We start from the raw sequence: 21,334 nt of genomic DNA on the forward strand, positions 1-21,334 counted from the left end.
CTCTTTCCCAAAAGCTTGGCTGGACCAGCTCCTGAATGATTTTATAGAATCCCATATGGCACAATTAAAAACTTTGTTGAATTGTCTAAGGCATTTGTACCCTAATATGCCCATCTTGTTGAAACAAAGCTATCAGTAGTTGATCTTGTCCATATTAAGCAAAAAGGTGGAGAAAGCCTTCCTGAATATCTGCAAAGATGGCAAACCCTTACCACCCACATATCTTGCACCTTGCCAGAGCACCATTTGGTGAAAATGTTTATTGATAATACCCATCCCATCTTAGGTCACCACATGACCATGAATTGTTTGCAGACCTAAAAAGATATAAAAAAAAAAGGAATGATCCTTGAGCAAGGACTCATTAAAGATGGTGTGGTCAAGATTTACAAGGAAGCCAACCAAAATCAATCACATTCCAATGACAAGTCTAGGTATTGGAACAAAAACAAGCACGTTGCAACAGATGGGGTTATCAATACGAGACATGTGTATATTGTTGGTCCTTCCCAAAATCAGTCCAACCCACCTTATCAACCAAACAATCAACAAGCTATCAACTACCAACAACAGAATCACCAAAGCTATCAAAGTCACAATCCAAGACCCAACTTTCAAGGGTCTAGCAATCAAGCTAATGCCATCAATGTAGTTGCAGGACCAAAGCCTAAGTTCCAACTTGCACCTAGAAATTATACACCCCTTGGTGAGCCATTGGATGTCATTTTTGAGAAATTGACTAAAGAAAACCTCATCAAATTTGCTCCTATCCAGGAAATTGACCCAAGCCAATCCAATGCTGCATGGTACAAAGACAATGAGTACTGCAAATTTCATAGGGTAAAAGGTCACACAACCCTCAGATGCATGAAACTGAAAGATTATGTGCAGGACCCCATTGATCGAAAATAAATCGCCGTTGGTGCGCAAACCTCTCCAAATGTAGGCTTACAGATCTATCAAAATGCTTTTCCTCCTTACAACAACCAAAATCCTGGAAAAAGCACCTATCCAAACACGCAACCACCAGCTAAACCAACAACATGGGAAGAACAATGACCATACTTCATCCTACATAGACTATGGTAGCCTTATCAGTTGTATATCTAAGAAAGAGCCTTCTATCAATGTTATCAATATCTAAGGCCCAAACAATGAGTGTGCAGCCACCACTCGAAGAGCACCATTAAACATCGTGGCCCGATCAGTCCCATTAGCACTATCAACCCCAGCAGTATCATCAGCTTCGTCCAAAAGCCAATACAATATCTTGGAACACCTTGGGAATATGCCAGCCCAAATCTCAATTTTAGACCTTCTCCGCACTAGTCCTATGTACAAAAACATCCTTCATAGTGCTCTCGTAGAATCCCATGTCCCTTCAGATATCAACGCTACTGACGTTCGTAATTTCGTTGGACACCTATCCTCCTCATGTGCCCTATCATTCAAATCCACTGACATATCCATGGTCGAGCCAGATCACACCCTTCCGCTTCGCATAGCCATCATGGTATCCAATTTTTCCGTTAAAAGAGTAATGATAGATAATAGATCAGCCTTGAATATTTGCACCCTAAAATTCATAAAACAAGCTGGGTATACTGAGGCAGATATCATCAATTAGGTTATAACCATCAAAACTTATGACAACTTGGAAAGAACCACAGAAGGAACTATTTTGCTACCAATCAAGGTTGGGCCAGTCATCCAAGAAACACTCTTCCATGTTATTGATCTAAACCTACCATTTAACATCCTCCTCGGTCGCCCATGGATTCATGCCATGAAAGGTGTTCCATCCACTTACCATTAGTGCGTCAAATTTATGCATCAGGGTACTGAGGTAACCATCCATGCCAATCCAGAACCCTTTGGCTACTGCAATGCAGTTGAAGCTTCATATGCAAACCATTGTCTTGGAATTGATATCGGCATAGCCATCGCCAACTCATCCCACACTTGTAATGACCCAGAAACCATCCTTGCCTCCACCCTATCTACTGTGAAGATAAATAAAAAAGGCTGTGGAGAGTATAGTCTGTCAGATGCATTTGCCGTCGGGGCATTCCCACTTGATCCACACGCCCATGGACGACCAACATATCACAAAGCTAAGGAGAATCCACCTCCTTGATACAAACAATTTGGCCCAACAACCTTTCTATCCTCAAAAATCCCTCTTCATGAGGAGCTCACTCCAGATATCAACAATTGGTTACATAACGATGCACCTCCAAGAAATCAAGCACGCCTTGATCACTTCAGGTAGAAGTATCCCCAAGAAAATAAGCTCATCACTATAAAATGGAACTATCAAGGTGGTGGTCTAGGACCAGAAGAAAGAGGCATGCAGTGCCCCATCGAAGCACACAAGTGGAAAACGAAGTTAGGTCTTGGCTTTGGCATACCCACAATTGGGGGCACCAATACAGACGGTCACGCTTTTTCAAACATTTACTGCGACCTTGTCGAAATCAAAGACATTCCTGAGGAAGTTGAAAAGAGAGCCTACGACGATATCCCAGACCAAATCTTCTTCGGAGACTCTATTCTCCAAGAACTATCCATCCATTTCATTGACCTACCACTCACCCATCCATAACTCATAGATTGGGACCAACCAAGTGTCATACACATTGCTGAATTCACATAAGAGGAAGCACTTCTGAGATTCATGGGAGCTGAAACACCTCACAAGAAAAAAAAGCCAGACTCAACATATATCTACAAGTTGGATCCAAAAGCATATTTTGGAGAAAATCCCCAACCCAGTTCTGATACACCCAAAACTGGAATTAAGGCGAATCCCAGACTAGCTAAGGCAGCGAAGAGAGCCCCTTAGCAAGAAAATCTAGAGTCACAAGTAGAACATGAGGATTTAGCATTGCCTCCTCAAGATAATCAACCAGAGGTGTCTTCTATTCTAATTGAGGATACTAGAGAAGTCAACATCGGTTCTTCAGAGATCCCCAGAATTGTTCACATTGCTGCATCCCTATCACAAGACCAAGGTGACCTCCTCTTTGAGGTCTTAAGAGATAACATTGGCCGATTTGCATGGTCATATCAGGACATGCCAGGACTTGATCCAAAGTTTGTAGTTCATCATCTTGCAATCGATCCAAAGATCCAGCCCATCAGACAAAAGCTTAGAAAAATGCACCCCAAAGTGACATTATTGGTCAAAGCTGAGTTAGAAAGAATATTAGCTGCTAAGGTTATCTGACCTATCGACTACTTAGAGTGGATCTCCAACATGGTCCCTGTCACTAAGCCTTCCAGTAACATCAGAATATGCACTTATTTCAGAGATCTTAACAAATTTTGTCCAAAAGATGATTTTCCTTTGCCCAACATAGATATGATTGTGGATCTTACAGCTGGACATGAAATTTTATCCCTCATGGATGGATTTTTTTTGGTATAATCAAATCAAGATTGCAGAAGAGGATCAACATAAGACATCATTCACTACCCCTTGGGGAACCTTTTGCTACAACATGATGCCTTTTGGCCTAAAGAATGTTGGGGCTACCTATCAAAGAGCTATGACAACCATTTTCAATGATCTTATCCATAGCATTTTGGAGGATTACGTGGATGATATCTTGGTTAAATCTCACACCTTCATGGATCATCTTGCTGACCTAGAGAAACTCTTTGATAATTTAGCCAAATATCATCTCATGCTGAATCCCAAGAAATGTGTCTTTGGGGTCACATCTGGCAAGCTTCTAGGCTTTATAGTTTCTAAACGAGGTATAAAGATTGACCCCAAGAAGGTCAAGGCTATCTTAGACATGCCTCCTCCCTAGACACTGCGACAGCTTCGCACTCTTCAGGGAAAGCTTCAATCCGTTTGATGCTTCATCTCCCAATTTGCAAATAAGTGTATGCCATTTGCAATTTTATTGGAGAAGGATGAAAACTTCAAGTGGGATCCTTTAAGTCAACGTAGCTTCGATCATCTCAAGCAGTATCTCACCAATCCCCCTATCTTGGTTCCACCAGTTCTTGGTCATTCCTTGATCTTGTACATATCAGCAATGCCTACTGCTCTAGGGGCACTTCTAGTACAGCTCAATGACTACGACAGAGAAAGAGCCATCTACTACATCAGTAGAACCCTAGTTGGTTATGAACTCAATTATACTCCTATGGAAAAAGCTTGTTTGGCAGTTTTTTTCTCAACTCAAAAGCTTTGCCACTACATGCTAAGTCATACCATCCAACTAGTCTCCAAGATTGACCCTCTCAAGTATATGCTCTCCAGAACAACACTTATAGGCCAATTGGCCAAATGGGTTATACTCCTTAGTGAATTTGACATCCAGTATGTGGACAGAAAGGTAATCAAAGGGCAAGCTATAGCAAATTAGCTAGTTGATGTGCCTCTAGTAGATACATATCCTTTGATCATAGAATTTCTAGATGAGCATATCTGTCTAATTGAAGAACAACCCCCATGGAGAATTTATTTTGATGGCTCATATACATCTCATGGATCAGGGGCAAGAATATTGTTGGTCACAGCTCAAGGAGATTACATTCCAAAATCCTTCAAGCTACAATTCCCTAGCACCAACAATATAGCTGAATATGAGGCTCTCAAAGCAGGATTAAAGATGGCTGCAGAATGGAACATCATTGAGTTACAAATCTTTGGCGATTCTCACCTCATTATCAAGCAAGCCCTAAATGAATTTCAAACCAAAGATGAAAAGCTATTACCCTACAAAGAGCTAGTTGATCAACTAACCCAACCATTTACAAAGCTTCAGTTTACACAAGTGCCTCAAATGTAGAACAAAGCAGTAGATGCTATGGCTACTATCGGCTCGCTCTTGGAAATTCTCCAAGTGACTACGCAATATGAGTTTTTAGTCGAGCAGCTCCTCACACCTGCCTATGCGAATGATGACTCAAACCATGTTTGTATCTTGGTTGTTCCCCAATCCCCTTGGTACGATGAGATTCATGCTTACCTTAACGATGGTATCATATCCCCTCACCTCACATGAACCCAATGCCAAAACCTCATCCGAAAATCCTCCCGCTATGTCCTCATAGCCAATACCCTATATCATCGGGGTTATCATGATACTCTCTCTACGTGTTTAGACCAAAATGAGGCCGCGATGGTGATAAAAGAAGTACACTCTGGACTTTGCGATGCCCACACGAGTGGTATTGTCCTTGCGCAAAAAATCCTTAGAGCAGGCTACTATTGGCCTACCATTGAAGAAGACTCCTGTGACTTTGTCAGAAAGTGTCTCCCATGTGAGTAGCACATAAATGTTGTGCACGCTCCGACACAAGATCTACAGCCTATTACACCACCTTGGCCCTTTGCATGTTGGGGCCTTGATCTAGTTGGAACTATCACACCTCTCTCATCTGATGGACATAAATGGATAATAATAGCTATAGACTATTTCACTATGTGGGTGGAAGCAGTTTCCCTAGTCTCAGCTACAGGAGTTCAGGTCTCCAAGTTCATCTTGTACGAAATTGTTTGCCGCTTCGACATCCCATCCACCATCTTTACCGACCACCGAGGTAACTTTGAAAATCTCAACATGGAAGAACTATGCACTTCCCTCTGCATCCATCACCGCTTTTTTAGGCCATATTTCCCACAAGGTAACGACTAGGTAGAGGCAACTAACAAAACCCTCCTCAAAATCCTAAAGAAAGTTGTCAATGATTTCGGCCGCAATTGGCACCTACAAATAAATCCAGCCCTACGGGCCTATCGAACCTCCTTCCGTACATCCATAGGCACAACTCCATACTCCCTAGTTTATGGTGCTGAAGCGGTACTACCTATAGAGGTTGAACTTCCCTACTTGCGCATATCTTTGTGAGGGCAAATATCAGATGAAAAATACAGAGTAGCTCAGCTCACCCAGCTAGATCTCTTAGACGAGAAGTGACAACAAGCCTATGATCATTTCACAGTCTATTAAACTCGTCTCAAAAGGAATTTCAACAAAAAGGTGCTTCCACGACAGTTCTAGCCGGGTGAAATGGTCCTCAAAGAAAACATGAAAGTCCAAGCCGATCGAGAAAAGAAAGGCAAGTTTGAACCTACATGGCTTGGTCCTTATGTTGTCACTACATCCTTTGGCTCCGAAGCCTATCAACTATCTACACTAGAAGGAGAACTCTTGAATGATCCTACTAACATCATTCATCTCAAGAAGTTCAATGCTTGTAGACCCTTGGTATACCCAGCTTTTGAAAAATAAAAATAAAAATAAAAATAAAAAGAAATAAGCATCCAATGGTGAAAACTTGGCAATTCAAGCGCCTTGGATAGGTACCTTGGTGAAAACCTGGTAATTCAAGCGCCTTGTGTACTAAGACTAATCCATTATCTATCATTATCCTATCCCTCATCCATTCATCCACCATCCTATAAAACACCTGCTTGTTTCCTTAGTGTTCCGACCAAATATCCAAAATAGAGGTAGGGGATGGGAGAGAGTAGGCAGTGGGACAAGGACTGCGAGAGAGAGAGAGGGGGAATGGGAGTGTGTATTTATTTAAAGGAGAGATAGAGTAAAGGATGGGAGAGAGTGTGAGAGTTTGAGAGAAAGTAGTAGGGGATGGGAGAGAGAGTGAGAGTAAGGGATGGCGGAGAGAGAGAGAGAGAGAGAGAGAGAGAGAGAGAGAGAGAGTAGAGAGGAAGAAAGAGAACTTGAGAAAGATAGACAGTAGGCAGTAGGAGAGGGAGTGGGAGAGGGAGAGAAATAGGGGGGATGGGAGTGTGTGTGACAGATGTAGAGAGTAGGGGATGGGAGAGAAGAAGATGAGTGGGGGGATAAGAGTGTGTGTATCTATGAAAGTGAGAGAGTAGGGGATGGGAGAGAGTGTGAAAGTGTGAAAGTAGGGGGTGGCAGAGAGAGAGTACGATAATGGGGGAGAGAAAGTAGGCGATGGGAGAGGAAAAGAGAGAGGGGGGATGGGAGAGAGTGTGAGAGTGTGAGTAGGGGGTGGATGAGAGAGAGTACAACGATGGGGGAGAGAAAGTAGGCAGTGGGAGAGGGAAATAGAGAGGGTGGATGGGGGTGTATGTGTAAGAGAGATAGAGTAGGGGATGGGAGAGAGTGAGAGTGTGAGAGAGTAGGGGATGGGAGAGAAGAGAGAGAGTAGGGGATGGGGGAGAGTGTGAGAGTGTAGGGGATGGGAGAGAAGAGAGAGAGTAGGGGATGGGATAGAAGAGAGAGAGTAGGGGATGGGGGAGAGTGTGAGAGTGTGAGAGAGTAGGGGATGGGAGACGAGAGAGAGAGCAAGGCATGGGGGAGAGAAAGTAGGCGCTGAGAGAGAGAGTGGGAGAGGCAGAGAGAGCTTGTACAAGATGGGAGAGAGAGAGAGAGTAGAGAGGGAGAGAGAGAACTTGAGAGAGAGAGATAGTAGGTAGTAGTAGTGTGAGTGTGAGAGAGAGTAGGGGGTGGTAGAGAGAGTACGACGATGGGGGAGAGAAAGTAGGCAGTGGGAGAGGGAGAGAGAGGGGGAATGGGAATGTGTGTAAGAGTGACAAATTAGGGGATGGAAGAGAAGAGAGAGAGTAGGGGATGGGGGAGAGAAATTAGGTGGTAGGAGAGGGAGAGAGATAGGGGGGATAAGAGTGTGTGTGAGAGATCTAAAGAGCCGAGGATGGGAGAGGAGAGGGGGTGAGAGAGGTAGAGAGAGTAGGTGGTGGGAGAGGGAGAGTGAGAGAGAGTAAAGGATGGGAGAGAGTAGAAAGAGAGAGGGAGGATAGAGAGTAGGGAGGATGGGGAGCGATGTGTTTTGAGAAAGTAGGGGGTGGCAGAGAGTGAGTACGACGACAGGGGAGAGAAAGTAGGCAGTGGGAGAGGAAAAGAGAGAGGGGGGATGGGAGTGTGTGTGTAAGAGAGATAGAGCAGGGGATGGGACAGAGTGTGAGAGTGTGAGAGTAGGGGGTGGCAAAGAGATAGAGTACAACGATGGGGGAGAGAAAGTAGGTGATGGGAGAGGGAAAGAGAGAGGGGGGGATGGGGGTGTATGTGTAAGAGAGATAGAGTAGGGGATGGGAGAGAGTGAGAGTGTGAGAGAGTAGGGGATGGGAGAGAAGAGAGAGAGTAGGGGATGGGGGAGAGTGTGAGAGTGTGAGAGACTAGGGGATAGGAGACGAGAGAGAGAGCAAGGGATGGGGGAGAGAAAGTAGGCGATGGGAGAGAGAGTGGGAGAGGTAGAGAGAGCTTGTACAAGATGGGGGAGAGAGAGTAGAGAGGGAGAGAGAGAACTTGAAAGAGAGAGATAGTAGGTAGTAGTAGTAGTGTGAGGGTGAGAGAGAGTAGGGGGTGGTAGAGAGAGTATGACGATGGGGGAGAGAAAGTAGGCGGCAGGAGAGGGAGAGAGAGGGGGAATGAGAACATGTGTAAGAGAGACAAAGTAGGGGATGGGAGAGAAGAGAGAGAGTAGGGGATGGGGGAGAGAAATTAGGTGGTAGGAGAGGGAGAGGGAGAGAGATAAGGGGGATAAGAGTGTGTGTGAGAGATCTAAAGAGTCGGGGATAAGAGAGGAGAGGGGGTGAGAGAGGTAGAGAGAGTAGGTGGTGGGAGAGGGAGGGTGAGAGAGAGTAAAGGATGGGAGAGAGTAGGAAGAGAGAGAGGGAGGGGATGGGAGAGAGAGTAGGGAGGATGGGAAGTGATGTGTTTTGAGATAGTGCGTACACGCTATAGTGCGTACGCACTATCTCAAATCACCAAAAAATGGTCAAAAACCAACCTTGAGGCCCATTTCATCCATTTTTAACTTTTGGTCTGTTATGCTCTCTGTTATTTCGACAGAAAACATGGGTTTCAACATCTAGCAAACACTATTTCAACACTTTTGGAAGCTAGCAAACACCAAATTCAATCATTGGATACGTGATTTGAAGAATTTTTGAATATTCTTTTAATAGAAAAGGTTAGTGCAATCCATTTTAAATATTGTTTGTTGATATATAGATACAAATTTGATTATAATTTGATATGTTATGTAATATATAGTGAATTCAGTAAAAATTGTATACTTGAATGAAATGTTATTTCGAAATGGTTAGAAATTTGACAAGTCGTTTGATATATATTGTGTATTCATTCAAATACTTATAATTTTTATATGTAATTGAATAATTTGTAATTTACACATTTTAAGTAATTCGGATGTTTGAATAATTTGACATGTAGAAATTATCATCATGCCAAAGAAGAAACCAAAGATTCAAACAAATGCAGATAGGGAGAGATATTTGACAATTAAAAGAGATAAAATGAAATTACTACGTGAACAAAAAAAATTGCAAAGCAATGATGAATAATTAACTTTCGAAGAGGATCAAGAACCACCAGTACAAGAAAACAAGGAGGAAGAATTAGAAAGACAAAGAGAATGAATGACATTGTTACGTTCAAGAAGACAATTGAATTGTGAAGTTACACCATCCTCCAATGTTGCAGTCATATCGTCCGCTACACCATCTTCGAATGTTGGAGTCATATCATCCACTACACCATCTTCCAATGTTGAAGTCATATTATCCTCTCATGTTGAAGAGACACTGATTTATAGATTCGACGATATACACACTCCATCATGTCATGTTGAAAGCACAATATCAACACATCAAGTAGGTGATATTCCATCTTTTACATCTTATTGCCAAGGCACATCATCTTCAGTTCAAGGTATACAATACACTCAACCTTATATTGATGTTCAAAATGTTGAGAGAATTGAAGAGATTAGAACACTTTCTAGAATTCGTTTTAGAAAACCAAAATATTTGATTGATATTGATACTAACATTTTGAAATCAATGCCTGACAAGATTAGCAAGCGTACTTGTCAAAGAAAAGTTAATCATATGTGGAGATTATTTTTTGAAGAATTAAATATTATAGGTCAATGCCAATTATTTTTTGAAATGATGAAGAATTTGAAATTTAGGCCTATCATGAAGATTCTTGCGCTAAGAATGATGGATGATTCAAATGAAAGAAATATTGTAAAGAATCTAATGAGTGCTTATGACAAAGTGGGTTCTAAATCACACACCAAAGATAGTAATATCACAAGACGAGTACTCACATCGACAATAGTAAGTAGCCAAATGAAGAAAGCTCAACTCATGAAAATGACAAGCAAAACACTAAAAATTGGTAGAGGTACCTTAAGGAGAGCCATGCTAAGGCGTGAGAGATTAGAAGATCCAACAAAAAATGAGTTATGGACATTTAACGGTAGATTACCGCAAAAGGATGAAAAAATTAGTCAAGCCTTGAAATCATTGATCGAAGATTTTTGAAAAAATAACACACGTGTTTCTTCTAATCAAAGAGATGTTGTAAGAAGGAGGATTGGTAGCCGAAATCGCGAGCCACATGTGAAACATTTTTTGGACTTAACTCAGACACAATTTTTTGCAAAATTTATTGGTATGTATCCTCAAATTCGAATAAGTCAAAGATTTTTTGAAATGGGTAAACCTTTTTATGTGAAAATAAATCACACACACACAACTTGTTGTTGTAGGATACATATTGAATTTTCTAACCATTTTGATGTTTTTAGGCACATATGCGTAGTTTTGCATTCTCAGTTTGTTTTGCAGGATTGTGACATAAAAGAGCCACCAAGATCTTCAAGGGAATTCATATCCAACATTTTATGTGAAATAGGGGATGGTCAAAAATTTTACAAGACATCATGCTTGGATGGTACGTGCTTATTTTGTGATTCTTTGCAACTTTTATCAACTTGTCAACATATGGATAGGACACATGCAATTGGAAATGAAATAGTAGATTACGGAAAATTCAAGACAGTGACATATGCTCTAAAAGATGAAAAACATGGTAAAAGATGTGATCTAGTTATTGAAAAGATTCTAGTGTATGAGTTCATGAAGATTTTTCGTGAAAAGATTATGTACGAGTATGCAAGGCATACCCATAGAGCTCAATGGTTGGATTTGCAATTGAAGTTGTGCAAGGATACGTTTCCATTGGATACCATTGTTTCAGTTGTAGATTTTGCAGAGAACTACACACTACAACCACAAAATGAGGTGCAAGCAAAGTATTATACATCTCAACAGGTTTCTATATTTGTTCACATAACATTCATGCATTCACCTACAAGTACAGAGGATGAAAGGAAGATTTTGAGGGAGTACTATTTTTACATCAACGATGATCGATCACATTCTACAGAGTTTGTACATGGTTGTTTTCAACTATTTTATGGAGATTTGGCTAACAGGGGCATATCATATTGTCAACACATTATTTGGTCAGACAATTGTGCATCTCAATTCAAGAATGCACAGATGTTCTATTAGTTGAGCAGGATGCACAGGTTGTGTAGAATTCAATATATGTGAAATTTCACAGAGGCTAGTCATGGTAAGGGAGAGCACGATGGTGTAGGCGCATGCATTAAAAGAGCCTTGGCTCGTGAAGAACTAAAGTACAAAGATGGAGCAATATTGATAGATGCAAAATTCATCATCCAATGGTGTAACGCTACAATGGTTCCAGGTAAGGAAGGTGAGTCTACAGTTCGTAGATTTTTTTGGTTGATAGATAATACTAACATTGCACCATATCAAGATTGTTGCACATAACAGGATCTAGTGAGTTACACTCTTTTAGAAGCTCTGATGCAGGTTCATGGAGTATCCTCACATGAAAAATGGCATGCTATTGTCCATCATGTGCAGAGGAAAATTGGGATGACTGTGAGTCAACTGAATGGGTGGACAAATGGGATATACGGGTTTTGGACCCAATTGACACCTATCATCCCCCACAAGCACTGGAAATGGTAGAGATGGATTCATCTATTGACTTTGACCGCTTGTCAGATTTAGTGCAACCTGGTATATATATATATATATCTCTTTGTAATTTCAATATGTAACTTTATAACTTTTACTCAAGTATTTTCTGAATTAATGACCACATTTTGTACATTTGTCACTGTAGGCCATGTTTTTGCTGTTATTGCACCTGAAGACAATGAAGAAGGGACAGATTATTATTTGTGTCATTGTGTTGAAGCCAAACAAAATTAGATCACTCGTTTATAGATGGTGAAGGTTTAGAGTACCATGTCGGTGCGGTGGTTGTAACAGGCACATGGCTTAGACGATATCCTCCGAAGAATCCTAACTTGTGGTTATTTGAGGATCGGCAAACAGAGATGAAGATTCTTCATTATTCAAACCTTGTTGTCGCATCAAATGTCCACTTGATAAAATATGGTGGAAAACCACATAATAAGGTTCTTTGGAAAGTTCGCGAGTCAGACCATGAGGCAATACTTGAGACATTAAAATGTCGAGCAGATCCAGTTGGCTCATTAGATTGAATTGGGAGAGAGAGAAAAAGTGATCAATTGGATCCAAATACAATGTTACAACCTCTTCCCCAAGACTATCACATGACTAAGGTGGACCTTATTGTTATGATGTGTAAGTGATGAGATTTAGTTTTGATTTGTTTAGAATATAGATACATTATTTGAATTTATATTAGATTCTTTAATAGGACCCATTTTTTTAATCTTATCTTAGATTTGTTATTGTGCTAATTCTTCATTTGTAGGTCAGCAAAGAAGAGGGCTAATAAAGTTGACGCACAAGTGATAAAGGGTGAGATGCCAAAATCATTTGCGAAATGGTATTATCAATTCACATCCTCAATATTTATTAGTGTTCTTTGTTCAAGTACCATTGTATGATAATCATCTTATGCCTGGAATTGCAAAGGTTAAATTATGTCAATACTAAGGTTTGTAGCATCAATACTAAGGTTTTTAGCATCAATTGGTCATGCTAAGTATAGTAGTTGTATCATGAATCCTTCTGAACCAATATGATTAAGATTCTCGGAAGAAGACTAAACCATATCATCTGTCTACTCCCTCTTTATATAAGAGTTTGTCAAACAATGAGAATGAAACATTGATTATTACTCCACCCTCAATGTAAAATTCTCATTGATTGCATTTTATAAAGTTTTAAGTCACTATCAACCTCTATATCATTGTATTCTTCTTATCATCAAATTACACAACAATGAGAATATGAACGATGAATTATTCACATGAACCTGACAATTATAAATGCTACACCTTAATAAATGTTTGGGCTTGGTCTTTACCATTCGAGCTTATAATACAATACATTGGCTTCATTTTTATTTGGAAGCATTTATTATGTTTGTTCCAAAAGTCATTCTTCATTTGCCAATCTGAAAATGCGACTATCATGAAAGGCATAGTCTTATAATTTGTAATTTGTATAATGGTATAAAATTTTGGTTGTGGGTTTGAATCCATTGCCCCCATGACCCTCCTTCTCATGCATTTATTCTATTTATTCTTCTACCTCCTCCTCCGCTTGGCCATTTTGCAACACCATCTGTATGGAACTCTAGCCTTCTTCAAAACCATTATACATGACCTCTCCTTCTTCAAGATATTCTATAAAAAGTTCCTCAACCCTTGAACCTTTCAAAACCCCAATCTCAATGGAAGGCTTTTAGACCAAAGGAACTAGTAGATCCGATTCTTTAAGAGAAAGAGACAACAAATACAATTTTCTAGTGACTAGATGGAAAATTGGGGAAATCATTTCAATTACTTGTAAATCAAAAGGAATTATAAGTAAACTATATCAATATAATAAGTAACTTAGTAATTATATCAATATAATTTAATTACTAAGGAAATGAATTTATTACTCTAACATATAGTACATTATTTTGCAGACAAAGGTGTTGAATTTGATGCTTAACAGATTTACATACATGTGTAATAAATAATAAGTGTTGTAGCTTTGGGATCAACACTATAAAATGAAGGATGTCATACTACATTCACAGAGGTACCAAAATATTTTATTTGATATGGAGACAAAAGAAAATGTGTATTCTTCATAACTGCATTTGAGTCTCATGTATTATCATTTTCAGCTATTGACATCAGAGATACCTTTACATCTTCATCATTGTATTGATCAACGAGTCCTTATTGCACTCACTAGTTCTAAGGCAATGACTAAGGTATGAAAGAGTTTACATTAAAATTTCATTAGTACTAAAATTCAATATAAAATTCATAGGCACAATCGAGTGGTAACTTTGATAGTTTTTGTAGGGTCTTATTATTCCTGACCATCAGTATATCCTTGAGGTGTATATACAGAGGAATTATTAGCTAGCTGTAAGAAAATATTAAGTTTTATGTGTAAATATATATTTTTTTATTATATAAAATAGTTATTTATTCATATATAATTTTGATTGTAACATGTCGAGTTACAGAAGATTCTAGACTAATGGACTAGTGAGCATGTTACGAAGACCTCGTTATATACACTGGTCATCTCCCACTTGTTGGCAATTAAAGACAATTAGGGATTTATTTTGTTCCCCTAGTTGGAAAGAGTATATATCTAATGATGTACATTTTACACCTATATGGCATTATTGGGCATATGTTTTGTATAATTTTTTCTATGTATGTCATTTTTTACATATATTTCATGTATGACATTATTAGACATATGCTTATGATGTTTGAAATTATTGATAAATGAATTATATGATATTGTTAGACCTTATGGAATCAACCTTGATTTTTTGTTATCACATTGGTTTGATGCTTGTATTCAATCAATCAACATATTTTCCTTTTAATCTTCCACATTTGTCATCTCCATCTAACAATGAACTTATGATACTCCCATCAAGAAATGCATGATTGCATGGTTTTATGGTGGATGTCCCTCTCTTTTTTAAATTTCAATTTTATTCATCTACATGAGTAAGGGAGATCAATTCAATTTCTTTCAATTGTATTTAAAGGTCATTAAAGTTTTTTCAAACAATGTGATTAAATAAATATTATTCAGCATTTACCTCTATCATCAAGGTTGATTCATTCCTCCTCTTATTTTACCAAATAATTTGGATGAATCACCCATGGCTCCTTACATTTCTTGAAGAAAATTTTCAAAGACTTTTCAACATGTCTTCTCTTCTTCCATATAGTTCATGTTCATTGAAGACATCTGGCCAAACAATATATATGCTTTGTATATTCTCACAACACCAATAGTCATGGTACAATGCTTACAAGATCCATAGTTGAAGAGAAGCTATGTGAAGCTTCTAGAACCATGGACCTATACTTAATTTAGTATTATTGCATCCATGTTACTTATGAAAGTGAAAATTTCACATAGAAAAGTAGGGAAACCAAAATTGAAAGCCAAACTTAACATAGAAAAGTAAAGCAAGCCTCAACTATATTCTCATTAAACACTGTGAATTCAAATATCTTTGGCGAAGCATATCTTAGAGCTCGTGCAAGATGTGGATGAGGTTCCAGTTCCTACAGGACCGTGTTGCAGAGACCTACAATAACCTCTCTCGCTTTTTGGAGATCGCATTCCGTTTTCATTCTACAATGCCATCTCGAGTGATGTTGAAACTTGCAGTGTTGGCCAGTACAAATTTGCCAACTGCCAAATCTCTCTCATCTTTCGTCGTGGGATCAAACTGTTTGCTCCATTAGCTCTGGGTGGCCGGGTAAACCCTATCCCCAACCTCGTCTTGTCCCCTTCAGTGCTCGAATGTTCTCAGGCATGTTGAACCGGAATGTCCCTAAGGGTCACTAAATCCCACAGGGCTGCAATCTTTGGCGGGGTATATCTCGAAGGTCATGCAAGATATGGATGAGATTCTAGTTCCTACAGGACTGTGTTGTAGAGACCCACAATAACCTCTCTCGCTTTTTGGAGATCGCATTTTGTTTTCATTCTACAACGCCATCTCGAGTGATGTTGAAACTTGCAGTGTTGGCCAGTACAAAGTTGCCAACTGCCAAATCTCTCTCATCTTTCGTCGTGGGATCAAATTGTCTACTCCATTAGCTCCGGGTGGCCGGGTAAACCCTATCCCCAACCTCATCTTGTCCCCTTCAGTGCTCGAACGTTCTCAGGCACGCTAAACCGAAATGTCCCTAAGGGTCACTAAATCCCACAGGGCTGCAATCTTTGACAGGGCATATCTCGGAGCTCGTGTGAGATATGGATGAGATTCCAGTTCCTACAGGATCGTGTTGCAGAGACCTACAATAACCTCTCTCGCTTTTTGGATATCACATTCCATTTTCATTCTACAATGCCATCTCGGGTGATGTTGAAAGTTGCAGTGTTGGCCAGTAAAAAGTCGCCAACTGCCAAATCTCTCTCATCTTTTGTCGTGGGATCAAACTGTCTGCTCCATTAGCTCTGGGTGGCCAGGTAAACCCTATCCCCAACCTCATCTTGTCCCCTTCAGTGCTCGAACATTCTCAGGCACGCTGAACCAGAATGTCCCTAAGGGTCACTAAATCCCACAGGGTTGCAATCTTTGACGGGGCATATCTCGGAGCTCATGTGAGATATGGATGAGATTCCAATTCCTACAGGACCATGTTGCAAAGACCTACAATAACCTTTCTCTCTTTTTGGAGATCGCATTCCATTTTCATTCTATAATGCCATCTCGGGTGATGTTGAAACTTGCAGTGTTGGGCAGTACAAAGTTGCCAACTGCCAAATCTCTCTCATCTTTCGTTGTGGGATCAAAATGTCTACTCCATTAGCTTTGGGTGGCCGGTTAAACCCTATTCCCAACCTCGTCTTGTCCCCTTCAGTGCTCGAACGTTCTCAGGCACGCTAAATCGGAATGTCCCTAAGGGTCACTAAATTCCACAGGGCTACAATCTTTGACAGGGCATATCTCCGAGCTCGTGTGAGATATGGACGAGATTCTAGTTCCTAAAAGACCGTGTTGCAGAGACCTACAATAACCTCTCTCGCTTTTTGGAGATCACATTCCATTTTCATTCTACAATGCCATCTCGGGTGATGTTGAAAGTTGCAGTGTTGGCCAGTACAAAGTTGCCAACTGCCAAATCTCTCTCATCTTTTGTCGTGGGATCAAACTGTTTGCTCCATTAGCTCTGGGTGGCCGGGTAAACCCTATCCCCAACCTCGTCTTGTCCCCTTCAGTGCTCGAACGTTCTCAAGCATGCTGAATCAGAATGTCCCTAAGGGTCACTAAATCCCATAGGGCTGCAATCTTTGACGGGGCATATCTCGAAGCTCGTGCGAGATATGGATGAGATTCTAGTTCCTACAGGACCGTGTTGCAGAGACCTACAATAACCTCTCTCACTTTTTGGAGATTGCATTCCATTTTCATTCTACAACGCCATCTCGGGTGATGTTGAAACTTGCAGTGTTGGCTAGTACAAAGTTGCCAACTGTCAAATCTCTCTCATCTTTCGTCGTGGGATCAAACTGTTTGCTCCATTAGCTCCGGGTGGCCAAGTAAATCCTATCCCCAACCTCGCCTTGTCCCCTTCAGTGCTCGAACGTTGTCAGGCACACTGAACCAGAATGTCCCTAAGGGTCACTAAATGCCACAGGGCTGCAATCTTTGATGGGGCATATCTCGGAGCTCGTGCGAGATATGGATGAGATTCCAATTCCTACAGGACCATGTTGCAGAGACCTACAATAACCTCTCTCGCTTTTTTGAGATCACATTCCGTTTTCATTCTGCAACGCCATCTCAGGTGATGTTGAAACTTGCAGTGTTGGCTAGTACAAAGTTGCCAACTGCCAAATCTCTCTCATCTTTCGTCGTGGGGTCAAACTGTCTGCTCCATTAGCTCCAGGTGGCCGGCTAAACCCTATCCCCAACCTTGTCTTGTCCCCTTCAGTGCTCGAACGTTCTCAGGCACGCTGAACCGAAATGTCCCTAAGGGTCACTAAATCCCATACGACTGCAATCTTTGACGGGGCATATCTCGGAGCTCGTGTGAGATATGGATGAGATTCCAGTTCCTATAGGACCGTGTTGCAGAGACCATAGATCAGCCAAGGATAAGGATAGCATAGTAAAAAAATGATTATTTATCTGGTGGATACAAGTCTTTTATATAACAAACCATTTATATGCATAGTAAAAGAACTGAATAAAGATTTGAGACATATTGATCACCTGTAGTCTAATCATCTTCACAAGTATGCAACTTTTGTTTCACTATTTCATGCGGGTTTATTGAACTTTCTTTATGAGGTCATTTACAGATGGGATGTTCAAAGGTTGAGTTCCTATGGGCCGTCAATACTTTGACTATACTTTAAGTCAACGATTATCAATATGGGAAAAAATGGAACTCGTTGTATTTTGAAGTACTGAAAAGATGGCCTTGCCCTTCCCCAGGAGTTTTAGAAATGGGAGACATTAGGTAAGAGAGTGAAAATGTTACTATTTCTTCAATGCACATGACACAATTGGAAATGCAAATTTTGATGGTAATCATTTTGTGATAAGGGAGAGACTAGGGATGATCGTTGTTACTATCTCTCTAGTAGTGGATTTTTGTTTTCTCTTGAATTTGGTGGTGGGGGATCAGTGGTAATTCTCCTTGTATATTCCTTCTTATGATGTTAGTGACAAGTGTTGCTCTTTGAAAACACTTGTACAATCTTTTTTAAATTATTAGATAAAAACAAAGAATTGTAAGTATTAAACATGATTAGCCTTTAGTTCCTAGCAGATCTTTATTTCCCCATCAATGCATTTAGAAAGTTAAGTTTTAAGAAGATCATAAATAGAAAAAATTAGAGAAGCGATTTAAACATTTATATTGATTGGAAACATGTGAGTCTTGAGTTTCCTCTGCCTTTTAAAGAACATTCCTTAGCTAGCATACCTAATTCCACATTCCATAAGAGTGTCATTGCGCTAAAGATTTAGGAAACCAACTGCTCTAAGATAAAGCTTCCCGATCAATAATAATCTAGCCTATTGAGGTACATAATACTTCTCAATTAAACTTGTGTTAATTCAGTATTAATTTTGTAATTAACTACAATTTCAGTATTTGTGTACAGGGGGTGACTGAGAAAACTATTAGAGGTCCAATTTGAAAATATATTTGTAAGGATCTCGACCAAGGTTCACAACTTCGATGATTAATTCATTCATTCAAGCTAGAACCTCACTACAAAAAAATAATATATAAAAAAGGTAGTGAATAATGTCATGTCTAGACCCAAATCAACCAATGAAAGTCAAATCAACATAATGTGGAACAACAATATATGCATTGAGTAGGTTGTCATAGAAAAGGTTCATAATAAAATTCATGTCGAGAATTAAAAGACCTTAAATAAATTTTATGCTTGTAACACAAATGGCCATTCAAAATTGAATATGATTACAATATGTGAAATAGCATTACGAGAACTTGTAATGCTCTTGTGAACATTGTGTTAATTCTTGTAAGAATCCCTAAGATGCTTGTTATACTCAAAATTTTGTTGAAATTGAATTAATTTTTATCTTGTCGGTTAATTGGCTTAGGGTGATATATGCTTCTTGGATGGAATAATGAGTTCGTTATTAACTCTGTATTAAGATTCATAGCATCTTCTAGTTATTTGCAAAGGAAATTTATAAATTAAGCTAATGTCATATGGCTTGCTTGAGAAAGATGTTCGTGTTCTTATTTTTGGGTACTAATGACTGTCCACATTTAATTCTTCAATATCCTATTTGACAAGCTTTCCATAGACATTTCTTTGCGATACTAAGTATTCTTGAAAACATATTTGAGTAGAAGCACTATAGTAGATACTACATGATGTTTTAACAAATAAAGTAATGGGTTAAAGACTATTATTTTCAAGGTATTATGTCATAGTATTTTAATTGTAATGATCTTAGACTAATGATATTCTTGAAGGTAACTTTGACATGCAACAAGAAAGACAACCTACAGCCAAGGCTATATTGTGCCTACAACCAAAGCCATAAATGCTCACAGCCAAAGCCACTAGTGCACATAGCCAAAGCCATGGATGCTTATAGCCAAAGTTACAAGTGTTCGCAGCCAAAGCCATGAGTACATGAAGTCGATGATCACTATTGTTTACAACTATTCACCAGAAACATCTTCTTTGTAGTTTTTGAGAAATACTAATAAAGCAAAAAATAACATCTACTAGTTCGTAGACATAATGGCAACTCTCTAGCAATTGAATTTAATTTCATACATGCACATATCTAATTTAATGTCATACACGAACATATCAAATTTAACGTCATACATGAACAAACATATAATATAAAATGATAACCAATAATGTGATATACATTAACAAACACATAATATATTATGATAACCAATAATGTCGTATATGAACAAACATATCATATATTAACCAATAATGTCATACATCAAATATAGAATGTCATATGTACATCAAATGTATGTCAAATATGTCTCTCTGATGCCTATATATATACATGGGGAAGGAAACAAGTCTCTCTCTCTCTCTCTCTCTCTCTCTCTCTCTCTCTCTCTCTCTATATATATATATATATATATATATATATATATATATATATATATATATATATATATCGAATATCTCAACTACATATTTTCCTTCCCACGAGGGGAAGGAAACAAGTCTCTCGACATCCTCTGCCGTCGTGTGGAGGGAGACAGTGGAGATGACAGGGCCCTCCTGACACGCTCACTTGACCTCTTGTTGAGGCTCTTCTCTAGGTCCAACTGATACAAAGAAAGTAGATATGAATCAATATTTATTATACGTTGAAATCAAATATATGTACACACAAAATCAATTATTTTCTTACCGCCAACAAATAGTCACTCTGTAAGTCCACCTCAAATGCTCGTGGATGATCAGGCATGACAAGACCCTGCAACAATTCAATAAATATAATCACTTATAAATAACATTAGAAATTTTGAGATAAACAATAATAAACAACAACTAAAATGAAGAAAATTCTTTCATACCTCCGTCAGTGGCTGTGAGCTAGCCACAGCTGCGGCCACTCCACTATCAACAGACTGTCGCAGATGAGGAGGTGTGTCCGACATCATGAGCTGCATGTCATACAATACACGTTATATCTAACATGAAACATGGAATAAATATAATCAAAAGAATTAAATTAACATGAAACAACTGTACCTGTGTGAAGCTCGTATGATGTCTCTGCTCTGTGTCTGTGGTAAAGGTTGAGGGTCCTGTGAAGAACTGATGCACATGCATAATTTTTTTTGTTAATCCTTAATATGATTACGTAATAAATATATGTATTAATTTAAATGATTAAATTGATACATACCTCAGGACTCGTCGAAGGGACAAAGAATGGGCCTGGAGGAACGCTGCTAGGCCCAGCAACACTTTGACCCTAAATTT

Source organism: Cupressus sempervirens, chromosome 5, assembly GCF_028749045.1.
Source record: "Cupressus sempervirens isolate cs-2001-9-10 chromosome 5, ASM2874904v1, whole genome shotgun sequence".
NCBI lineage: Eukaryota > Viridiplantae > Streptophyta > Pinopsida > Cupressales > Cupressaceae > Cupressus > Cupressus sempervirens.